We start from the raw sequence: 12,779 nt of genomic DNA on the forward strand, positions 1-12,779 counted from the left end.
CATTTGTAAAGGAGGCTGTCTTTTCTTCAATACATAATTTTAGTGTCCTTTTCAAAAATCAATTGACATAGTTACCTCGGTTTATTCTGGGGTCTCTATTCTATTTTGATGGTCTACATTTCTTCCAATGGTCTATTGTATTTGCCAGTACCATGAGAATTTTGTTACTATAGCTTTGTAGTATAATTTGAAATCAGGTATTGTGGTACCTCATACATTGCTCGTTTTATTCATGATTTCTTTGGTTATTTGAAGTCTTTTGTGCTTCAATATGAGTTTAGGATTACCTTTTCCTATTTCTGTGAAAAATGTGATTAAATTTTGATGGGTATTTTTTTTGCTTTTAGTAATACGATCATTTCTATAATGTTAATTCCACCCATCTGTGAACATTTTGCTGATCTATGGACATGGAATACTTTCCACCATCTATTGCCTTTGTTTTTCTCCTTCAGTGTTTATAGTTTTCAATATAGAAATATTTCACAAAATTGGTTTATTCACAGGTATTGTATTTTAAGGCTATTGTAAATAAGGTTGTTTTTATGATTTCTTAGCAGGTTCCTTATTGTTGTATAGAAACCTACTGTTTTTTCCCTGTTGATGTTTATGCTACTACTTTCTTGAATTAGTTGTCATTTCTGAGAGTTCTTGGAAAGTGCAGTGTTTGGGCTCTTCTAAGGCATAGGATTACATTATCTGTAGGTAGATAATTTTACTTCTTCCTTCCTTTTTTAAGATTTTTTATTATCTTTAAGTAGTGTACAGAGAAGTTGGCATTTAACAAAGCACTTCAGGAATACAAATATCTTCATCAATGTCACTCTTTTCAACATTTTCACCAATCACTCTCCTACCCATCTCTTCCCTCACTCTTCTTAATTCTGTAAGATACACATTGAATTCTTGTCTGGATTTTGTTTTATTTATTTATTTATTTCAAGTCTCATTTTTTCTTAATTTCTCTTATTGTTTGGTACTTGAAAATTTAGCTTGATAGATGAAAAAAGTTATCAAATATTTTAGGTTTCTATTTTACATGTTTTGAAATTAATAAAATTTGAAATTTTGAATTCTTTTACATAACTGAGTATTAATGCTTTATAAATAATAAATAATGCAAATTGACTAATTTTTAACTTGGCCATGTCTTTTGAGGATAATCAATCTGGGTAGTAGAAAAGGCCACTGTCAAAGATTACATAAAATTGAGAATAGAGTTGTGACAGACACAAAAAAAGTAAATTTATTTTCTGAATGTCAAGATCAGATCGGTGCCTAGTCTTTTTTTTTTTTTTTTTTTTGCCAGTCCTGGGGCTAGAACTCAGGGCCTGAGCACTGTCCCTGTCTTCTTTTTGCTCAAGGCTAGCACTCTACCACTTGAGCCATAGCGCCACTTCTGGCTTTTTCTATATATGTGGTGCTGAGGAACTGAACCCAGAGCTTCATATATGAAAGGCAAGCACTTTACCACTAGGCCACATTCCCAGCCCCTGCATGCTTATTCTTAGGCTTTGGTTCTCCAGTTTTTAAGAGCATGTTGAAAAAATAATGAGGAAAAAGACCTTAGAGTTTGGATCCAGGGGCCTTCTTTTCCTGTTTCTATTACTTTGGTACTATGTGGCATCATAAAAATTCAGTTTCCCTGCCTTGAGTTTTTCCTAGTCAGCATATAAAATAATTGTTGTGAGATTAATCTATGAATAGAAATACTATCCTCCATACGAGCCAGCATATTTTGTCAAAAATTTCATTTCTATTACTCTATATTGTATTTCTCCTCCTCAACAACCCTATATTGCTAAATATCAGGCTCCATTCATATTCCAGTCAAGGTGGAAATGGTCAAGTTTCTTTGAGGTCATGAATTACTTATTGTTACTGATCAGCTAACTATTGATAAGTACCTGGTGAAAAACCCACGATAAAGAAATGAAAATAATAATGTTGAGAATAGTAGCATAAGAAGAGGATTGAATGACCAGCAGAAGACAGCCATGCAGAACTACACGGTGAGGATCTTCTTGAGAGGGGAAAGTGAAGGTATATCTGTATCACGTTGCCTACTTTGAAAGAAAATCAAATTGGATATCAGTGTCCATTGGGCTGTACTTCCAGAGGAATAACCAGACTTACATCTGCTCATATTGGAACATCTAATTAGAAAAAAATCTTTGTTATTGTTTCACACATTGCAGAGTGGTATATTTTAATTATGTGTTAGATTAAGTTCACAATAATGTTTACTTTTTTAGTTTTATTTTTATTATCTTTATGTAGTTATACAAAGAAGTTACCATTCAATAAATATGTTTGTAAATACATGTTGAAAAATATCACCCCCTTTTCGTCATTTTCTCCATACCTCTCACTCCTTCCCTTCCCTTTTCCTAGTTTTATAGGACATGCATTGAATATTATGACTGTATTTTCTGACCTACTCTTTTTTCTCTTGTGAAAGTTAGCCAAAGGTATATGGACTGCATGACAATGATATAGAACTGAGTAATTCTTAGTTGGGGAATAATTCTTTTTATTTATTTATTTGTTTGTTTTCTATTTATTGTCAAAGTGATGTACAGAGAGGTTATAGTTTCATATGTTAGACCTTGGGTACATTTCTTGTACTATTTGTTACCTTATGTCCACGTATTCCCTAATCCGAACTTGATGTTTTTCAATGGTGGCTGCACATTAGAATCAGGAAGTTGATACCACAGCCCTTCGGCCAGCACTGTTGGCATCAGAAAAATGCAGAATTGCAGACAAATCACAAATCTATTGAATCAGAATCAGCATTTTAGAGAGCTCCCAAGGTAATTTGCCACCACATTAAATTTGAGATATGCTGTACAATGGTGTATCAAAAGTTAAGTCTACTCACAGAGATTTTGATATATTTGGCCTGGGGAAAAGCTTGGGCATCCTTTGTAAAAAGGCTCCCAATGATCAGCAGCTAAGTTTCTTGATCACCAGCTTGGTTGTTCCCAGTCACGTGCATCTACCAAGCATGTAGAAAGGAGCTTCACCAATTATTCACATTATCTGTTTTAGAACTCCTAGTCGTATTTCAGTGTTTGATAGCTTCTAATAATAATCTTAATGATCTTTCAGTCTTTCTCTCAAGTAGTCTTCTAATGCTTATTTACCATTTCTCTTATTATATATATCAGGGACTGAAGATGAATGATTCATTTCATTTCTTCTTCTAGCTCTCACATGCTCATATTTGGTGGTTATATTACTTCTTACTTGCATTACTTGCATTTCTTGCTTCTTACTTGCATTATATTACTGTCTACTTACATTATAATTTAAAAAAAATCATCCTAATACCCTGCCTTTAGTTTGATTTCCATAAATTGAATAAAACAGTTTGAAAGAAACTAGTATAATTGTAAAATTTTTAAAGCTTTTATTTTTTCTACACAGATATGATTGGGAGAGTTTAAAATATAATCTTCGACTTGGACGTGTTATTTTAAGCATCATTCACTAAACACCAATGATAAAGCATGATCTTCAGAACTCTTCATTTAAAGAACTCTGAATTTTTCTGATTTAAACTCAACTTGAATTAAATTTGAAATGCAGTTTTTACCTTACCATATTGGCATGGAAATATTCTGATCCTTTAAACTTTGATTTTTCATTGTAGTAAAGCCACAAGATACTACTTCTTTTTGGTCAGTTGTGGGGCTTGAACTCAGGGCTAGGCATTGCTCCTGAGCTCTTTTGCTCAAGACTAGTACACTATCACTTTGAGCCACAGCTCCACTTCTGGTTTTTGAGTGATTAATTGGAAATAAGTGTTTCAGATCTCAGCATCCTGATTTGCTAGGATTATAGGCTTGAGCCACCAGCTCTGGGCCAAGGATAATTTTATTTGTGTTTTATTTTCTGTGAGGCGCTTTATAGTTTTTCTTTAACTTGATGTAGAAACCGTTCATGCTCAAACTTACTTTATTCATGTTTCAGTTGAAAAGCAGTGACTGTTCATTATTTGCAGAAATGTTAACCATATTGTATACAGTAGGGATTCACAGTTGATGCAATGTTGACATTTTGAGCTAGATAATTCTTTGCTCTGAATAATGGTCCATGTGTTACCGTAGAATGTTTGGATACTTCCTCAGACTATACCTACTAAATGGATAAGAAGCACCCTCCTCCCCAGTATAACAATAAAGAGTGTCTGAGAATAGTGCTGACTGTTTCCTGAGGGGACAAAATTCTAGTTGAGAATCACTAGGGCAGAGAGAGAGAAACAGAGAGGAATCTGTAATATGTTCATGTTGTAAGTAAGACATAATATAAATTGCCATTGTTGCTGAATTTTATTTTGTAGCCAAATCAATTGTCAGTATGAAGAACATTGGTATGTTGAGTTTCCATTTAAAGATAGTTCCAAATGCTTAAAATAAAAACAATGTTTTACAAGGTACACTACATATTTCCCCTTTTCCTTTCTGAGTTTAGTTAAGGAAATATTCTTCCTTTTTTTCCCTGTGAGTTTTAAAGCTCCTTATGTCGAGTGAAACATCAAGCCATGTATCTGCCAAGTTCAAATAAGGAAATGATTTTGGCTGCAACGATTAGAGTGCTTCATGTTCAAGTGGCTGTTTGAGTCTGATAATGTGGAGTTATGGAGTCTCATGTTTTTATTCGGAATAGACAAAATGGTGGGTTGCATGGAGCCCTTGCTTTCTATGGGTATCACCTGTGAGCGCGAATAACATTGCACTCTGAAACCCCAAGCCTCAAAGAGCCCAGCCTAGTTGTTTAGGGTGGGGCATAGGTATTTGCACAGCTCCCAACTGTGATTCCAGAATGCAGCCAGGTTAATAGCCACTAGTGGAGATCCCCCCCAGCTTTGCTGCTTTTGTCCTTCCTGGCTCACCCTCCCACATTTACCTGTGGCCTGCTTTCTTCCTCAGGACAGCATGCCTCTTAAACTCTTCACATTCTCTTCTTTTTTTGTCATTATTTTTAATCCCATGATTTCTTTTCCACAGATTTTCCTTTGCTGGATTTGCAAGGAAACTGTAGGTAGAATCTAGTCCCCTTAATCCTGATCTTCTTGTAACTGTTACCTTCCCTTCAACTTTTCCCCTCATTCCACCAGAAAAATAAAACACTTTTATTTTTAATGCATTTCTTTCTAGGCCAGCAGAACCATTATTCTCAATTCCCATCTATGTTGCTTATCTCCACTTGCCTCGATTTTTTCTTCCTTACTGCCATTTGGAGCTTAATTTTCTTTCATTTCTTTGTGCTTCCTCTTATTGACTTCCTTCACCCTTAGATAACATGCTCACATATTGTGACTTCTAAAGTGTGTTTCAAGATACTGGGAGAGTATGTGGTATTTACTTGACCCTGATCTGTTTGTGTGTTTTTTTAATCCCTGCCTGCCTGTTATTTTTTAAATTTAGCCTAGAGTATATTGTTTGAGTGTTATTTCAAATGTATGCTCTACAGCACCCATTTACCACACCTGAGCATTAAAATGTGACACCTCATGTCTGTAGGGCTCCCAGCGTGTATTATGGGCAATGGATCTGGGTGAGGCCAACAGTCTTAGGCCTCAGGCATATCGTCATGTCTAGAGTCACCTCTCCCCTTCCCACAAGGTAGCTCACCTGCCCTCTAACCACTTAGATGGCCCCTCCCTAAATCCTGAGGTCTCTATTGTACCATTTTACTTCTAAGAAATAGTTCCAGGATATTTACCTTTGCTTTTCTTAAGAGTATTTGTTTTAGGTCCTATGAGCTCCTTACATCTTATCTCTTCAGGTAGTTCCTACAAAAAGATTGTAAATTGCTTCTTGCTACAACTTAGGTCACATTCTTTCAGTTCTGCTACTGCAGACCCTGCACAAAGGCATCTAGGACTCATTCCAGAGATTTAACAGTGGAGTTTACACAACACAATGTGCTTCTGAGCCCCTTTGGGCTTTGTCATTCAGACTTAAGGATGGACTCACTGTGCCTGCCTATTTTCTAATTCTTAGAAATCCTGTTTGATTTCTACTTGTTCCTCTGAGATCACAACTCAAAGACATCATATGTCCTGTGTTTCTTTTTAAAGCCTGAGGTTTTTTTTTCCTTTCAATGGTACAGTATTGACTCACTTTTTGGAATACTCACTATGACAAGTTATGCTTTTAAAAATTGCACAACAGGATTTATTGTGATATTTCCATATATAATGTATTTTGTTCATAGTCACTCAACTACTTTCTTAGCCCAAATTTTAAAGAATGTGATTCATTATTCTATTTTCATACATGCATTATAATACATACTTTAATACCTTCAATGTATTCAGTAAATTCAACTTACAAATCTCCATTTTGTTGCAAATCTTATAATTTTTGTATGAATATAAAAACAAAGATAAAAGGACCATTGTCCTGAGCCTTTATATACCAGCCTCTGAGTACCTCATCATTCTTTACAAGATCTGAACTTCCTATCAGCCAACTTACTCAAATATTTAAACAGCGATCACAAGTATAAATAATTAAATCTCATCTCTCAATTAAAATTGTGTTTAGTATGTCAGATTATTCCTAAAACCTCAAAGACCTCAGAAAACAAGTGAAACTTGCATATTCTAATATGTTCTCTTCCAGAATCTATTCTTAGCTGGCACTAGTGGCTTATGCCTGTAATTCTAGCTACTCAGTAGGCTGAGACCTGAGGATCGAAGCCAGCACAGACAGACAGGCTAGAGAGGAAAGTCCATGAGACTACCAAAAAAGCTGCAAATGAAGCCATGATTCAAGTAGTAGAGCACTAGCCTTGGGTAAAATAGCTCAGGGACAGTGTCTAGGCCTTGACTTGAAGCCCCAGGACTGGTACACAAAAAGAATCTATTATTATTCTCAGCTCAATAGTGTTAGTATCAAAGTGATGAATTTAATTACTCCATATAGTTCATAAGTATTAGAACTAGTGTTTGCATTAATGCTAATATTAGTATCTGTATTCATAGTAGTGCTTATTCTAGAGCTATTATTACTATTAGTGGCAGCACCAGCATGAACATTGGGCTTTAGAGTTTGTATTATTAGTATGCATTTCATACTAAGGGAACAATCCAATTCTTCTTCCACTTAATTTGGGCCATTATCATTTATACAGTAGCAAGCCTTGACTTTTCTAAGCTTTGATCTTTTCATGCAAGCTCCTAAACTATGGTTATCCACACTCAATCCATTTACAAGACTGCTTTCTTTCGTATCTTTCTTTTAATTTTTCTGTGACGTTTTATTGTCTAAATAACAATCACCAAAGGTAGGCAGGGACCATAGACCATGGCTCAAAAATCAAATTCATATAAGTAACTTTCTTTTAGTAATTCTAGGCTTTTAATTTGGGTCTTGTGCTTGTATGGCTGATACTCTACCGCTTGAGCAACACTTCCAGCCATGGTTTTTGTTGGTTATTTTGGAGATAGAGTCCATTGGACTTTTCTGCCTGGGCTAGCTTCCTATAGATTTTGCATATCTCAGCTGCCTGATTAGGTCACATTACAGGCATGAGCCACTGATATCCGGCACACAAGTACTCTTTTCAGTGAGTTTTGTTGTCATTCTGAGTTGTTGTGTGGGCCAAGGGATGGGGGAGAGAAGGTGACTTATCTAACCAAGTACAGCTTGCAATCTTTTTGATTTGATATTAGACAAGTCTTCATTATAGCATTCACTTTGAGAAGACATTAAACAGACCCTTTTGCTAAAGGCTTCCCTCATTTGGGATCTGGACTTTAGTCAAGTCACTTGCAATTGAGTATAAAGTCCCCTTGAGAGTTTCCCGTTTTCTCCACATGGAACCATAAAGCATGATGTTTCTTTTGTGGAACTGCCAGTCCTGGTTCGTCAGTATTCTTTCATTTGCTGGCCCAAAGATAGCCAACAAAAGGCTCCTTAAAATGCATGCCTTATTGATTTTGGAATGTGCTGGTAAATGCCAATCTGATTGATGTTATTTATATAGAGATGACTTTGGCTCAAGCTCAGAGTGATTTTAGCCAGGAGAAAAGAGAATAGGTAATAAATAATGTGGAGTTTATATATCTAGACACCAAAACCAGTTCTTCTTGCTCATGATGTGACTAGAGACCCTATTCACATCTCTCAATTAAGGTGCATTTTAGAAGATAAATCCAAGTGAAACAATTTCAGTATAAACTGTGTGTGCCTTATTCTTCTGCACTCTTTTCAACATTTTACATTTCATTTCCCTTTCTTTTGTGTTGTTGCTATCATTTACACTTCATCTTGCTTGGATGAAATCTCCTTGACTGACAATTTAGGAAACAGTTTAATAAATATGCACACTATGTTTCAGACTCATAAATGCAAGTAATAGTTACTCTGGATTTATCCTAGGAAGGTTCACCTTCCATCTTAACATGGCAAAGCTGTATTGGATTTGGGGTAACCATTGTGGAAAGTTGCACCTATAGACAAAGTCACAAAGAGTACATTATAATAATAAAATATTTCAGTATATGGCACAATCTATATAGTATGTGTATTCTTCCCTTATTTTATCTGGACATTAGCGAAAATAAAAAAGGACCAAAACTCATTGGATGAAGAGTCAGCCTTCACAAATACAGCTCCATGGAATTTTATGAGTGTGAACACCATTCTCTATATAATAATCATTAATTCAGTATTTAGTTAGCAGCAGCCATGTATTGATTTCCTTATTTGTCTCTGTGAAAGCGTCAAATGATTTTTGAGAATGTTCGGGATGCCTAGACTTCCCTATCTTTAAAATTTTAAGAGTTAGCAGGTTTCATAGTTTTCAGAGTTAACATAAGGTTTTAATTAGCTACTATTGTAAATTGCTTAGTCCAGTATGTCTTTGATTAAGCTAAAATTTCTAGCAACATTATTATCTTCATTATCATTTGCAACATCACTACCTTGACCAACTGCAACATTATCATCACCACTGCTATCATCACCACTATTCTTCTCAGCATCATTGTTATTATTTAATATCTAGTTGGTGGAAGGGAAAGGACCTAAGAACATCTGTTTCTCTTCTTTCGAGTCATCTTTTTCTATCCTCTTCTTCCATAGTAAATCGATTTGTAGCTTGCCATGTACTCTTCTAATCTTCAATCTCCTTTTTTTCTTCCTTACATAACATGAATTATCCTTGTCCTTTTTTTGTTGGTTGTGGGACTTGAACTGAGGGCCTGGGTACTGTCCCTGAGTTCTTTTGTTCAAGTCTAGTGCTCTACCACTTTGAGCCACAGCTCCGCTTCTGGTTTTTGAGTGGTTAATTGTAGATAAGAGTCTCAGGGGCACTTTTCTGCCTGGGCTGGTTTTGAACCAAAGTCCTTAGATCTCAGCCTTCTGAGTAGCTAGGATTACAGGCGTGAGGCACCAGTGCCCCACAGTTTTCCTTGTCTTATTCCTAACGCTTCATCTTATAAGTTAAAAAACAAAACAAAAAAACACCAAGACACGGTTAACTTTTTCATCTCTTGTCTTCCAGGATCAAAAATATCCATTGCAGCAATGTTTGGAATAAAATGCTTACAAGTACCTTGTATACAGAAGTGACTTGTAGAGTCTTTGCTCCTGAATTTGTGCCAGCAGATATTTTTATCCCATTAGGAAGTAGCTAGAAGCTTAATTCAACTCTGGTTGGCTAAACTCATAAATGATTAAGATGGTGTGAGAAAGCTCTGTGCTCCCCCTGGTGGCAAAAGAAAAACTAACAATAATACTGCTTGTGGGAGGATTTTGATAAGGGATGAATACTGCCTTAATAACATTTTAGCCAATTTCTTGTGACATATCTGAAAATATAAAAGAATCCAAAGAGGATTCTTTTATTCTTTGGGAAACTGATTCTTATCTTCCACTGTGGTTGGGATGAAAGAGAGTTGACCAACTGTCATAGCATGTGGCCTTAGAGAACTTGAGAAACACATCTATGCCTTCAAAACAAATTGTTTCAGAATCAAAACATGTTCAAGCATATTAGTATGTAACTAACTTTTAAACTTTATGACCATAGAAATAGATAAGGGTTTTATTTTATTGCCATTGCCTCTGAATAGAGGCAATGCTTATGAACGTAATGCATACAACCTAATTTCTCTAATACAGCAGTTAGAAACTGGCCTTTTTCCATGATAAACAGAGTTTGGAGGATGTTGGCTCATTTGACTCAACCCTCAATCTTTATCTGGTTGCTGATTTAAAGCCAGATCTTTGTCCACATGATCAAATGCCTATTCATCTAATCTGTGTTTACAACTCTGTGAGGGTAGCACAACCACACTCTCCTTGCTTTAACCATGAATTCCTTGCCACTCTGAATCACAAGGGTAGTAAAATGGTTTGAGAAGATTTCAGTTTAGGTCTCTTTCATTCAGAGCCTAGTCTCTAAGCTAGAGAGCCAGTGATGGTCAGTGTGGTGATTTGGTTCCCAGAGGGTACTGGACAATGTCTGGAGACATCATGATGGTCACACATGAGGAGGTGCTTCTAGTATCTAGTAGGTGAAGGGCAAGGATGCTGCTGAATGCACAACCCAGCCTCTATAATGAAGGCTTCCGTGATTCCAGATGTCAGTGTTGCTGAGGGTGAGAAGCACTGCTCCAAACCAACACTAAGCCAACATGGAACGGCAAAATTTACATCACTTAGGAGCTTGTAAGAAATGTCAAATGATGATGTGGCCCAGGAATGTGTATTTTCACAAGCCCCCAGGTCCTTCCTGCACACACAAGTGGGAGCATTTCTGTTCTAAAACATCAGGCAGTTTCGTGTCTAATTGAGCTGTTCACGATTGATGGTTTCCTCATCACTTTCCAGTGTTCCACTGTTGGACAGAAGTTTCTCTTCAGGCATCCAAAAGGGGGAAATCTGGCTTCCACTAGGAACAAGGGTGACTCATGGGGAATTCAGTGCCATTACAAATCTGAAAACCACACCCAGCTCAAAATCTAGAAAGACTTTCTCTCTTGTTTTCTCTAAGTTAAGAAATCTTGGACACTCAGTCAAGGCTCAAAAAAAGTCAACATATAAACAAGTTTGGTTTGGAATTTGATCTCTGTAAGATTAAACTTGAATTTTACTCAAACCCTTTTTACAGAGGATAGAACCCCCAAATGTGAAAATGCGAACTCCATCAAATTTCTGATTTACTGAGTAAGTAATCCTCTTTATCTGTTCAGTTTTTAAAATTACAAATGCACTCTTCAGAGTCAGTGGAGTAATTGTTTTTACTTCAGGTCACTCTTTCAATGTTTCTCATCAGTTGGTATTTTCTGATTTGTTTGCATAGGCAAAGATGCATTTTCAAAGACAATGTCTCATAGAATGTTTCTGTTAGTGAGTTTGTAAGGCATGCTATCTAATTCTCTGAAAGGGCTGACACCCATCAAGATTCATTGTATTGACAAACTGATTTGTTGAGTTGCAGTGCATTTGTACAACTTCTTAAAGATAACAAAAATATAATTTAAACGTACTATTAGATTGAAAACTTGGAAATTCAAAAAACACTTCTCTTTGCTTAAAGTCACTATATACTGATTGACTCCTTTTCGTTCAGAAGGTTAAACATTTTGTAATACATAGAGAGGATTTCTATAACTAATTTTCTTTGCCAGATGTATTATGGGTAGGAAAAAGTATTTTCATGTAGTCTACATTAGATTGGGTGTGTTAAATTCATACAAGATGACAGAAAAATTTCCTGATCTCCTTCTCTTGCAATCCAGGTATGTTTAAAACTGTAAGGTTTAAAACAGCCACAGTTAGAAACCAGAATTTATGATGTATTCATGTAAGAGATTAAAATAGAGGCATCTTAATTATGGCTTCATTACTTTGAGGCTGAAACACTTCCGGTAATGATCATATATATAAGTCTGCAAACCTATAGATTAACATATATGCAGAAATTCAATAAGATTTCAAACAACTTATTCACCAGGTCACTTGTATCATCCCAAGGCCCAGTGCTATGACTGCAGGTGAGAAATAAAAGGGAAGCTAAGAACTTGGGGATATGAGAATCAGTGATACATTTAATCTTGAATCATCCTTTAGCCAGCACTTGCTTAGGAATGGTGGGAAACAAGTGCACAAGTTATCCAAATAATTGAACTTTTATCCTTTTAAAGCTGACTTCCATTTCCCTCAAAATTATTAGCCTAACCGTATATACAAATCCATGCAAAGTGCCCAAAGTAAGAAATAGGACTTAGAAATCCACCTCAAGGCTGGGTAGAGCGCACAGTATGGTTCGTACTTCTGACCGTTGAGAAATTTACAGTATTATGAGGAGGAGCCTGGTCTATAAGTAGAATATGGGATACACTTTGCTTTGAGTGAGGGCCATGATGGTCTTCTTTAGCTTCTGAATCCGGATTGTGCCACTTTTCTCCATGCATCTCCACCTCTACTGTGTAAGCTGCATAATAAATAGCTGTGAAAGGGAGACCTCCACAGATCCTACAGAGATGGGGCAATATTGGCTTGTTAGATTCGGGTACTCAAGACATCTTTTGTTCTCCCTTCTCCATCATAATTTTCTATCCCGTCTCACAGACTCCTACTGCTTGTCTAACTAAAGGCAGAATTCTTAAGGCTGCCACAGGAAACCAGATAAGCAAGCTCATTAAGTAACCTTAGTTATAAACACAACATGAAGCCTATCAATTGTAGCCAGTAGAGGTCTCAGAGCTTCCCTATCTTGAAAATAAAGTTCATGAGACAGCTTTAAGGTTA

General features: G+C 36.2%; 1 protein-coding gene across 2 annotated transcripts in view; it reads left to right on the top strand.

Annotated features, from left to right (window-relative positions):
• The window catches only part of Arhgap6 (Rho GTPase activating protein 6), a 425,153-nt gene that overhangs the window by 227,428 nt on the left and 184,946 nt on the right, over positions 1 to 12,779 (top strand). The gene's annotated exons all lie outside the window — the stretch shown is intronic.

The sequence above is a fragment of the Perognathus longimembris genome, chromosome 28, assembly GCF_023159225.1.
Source record: "Perognathus longimembris pacificus isolate PPM17 chromosome 28, ASM2315922v1, whole genome shotgun sequence".
Taxonomy (NCBI): domain Eukaryota; kingdom Metazoa; phylum Chordata; class Mammalia; order Rodentia; family Heteromyidae; genus Perognathus; species Perognathus longimembris.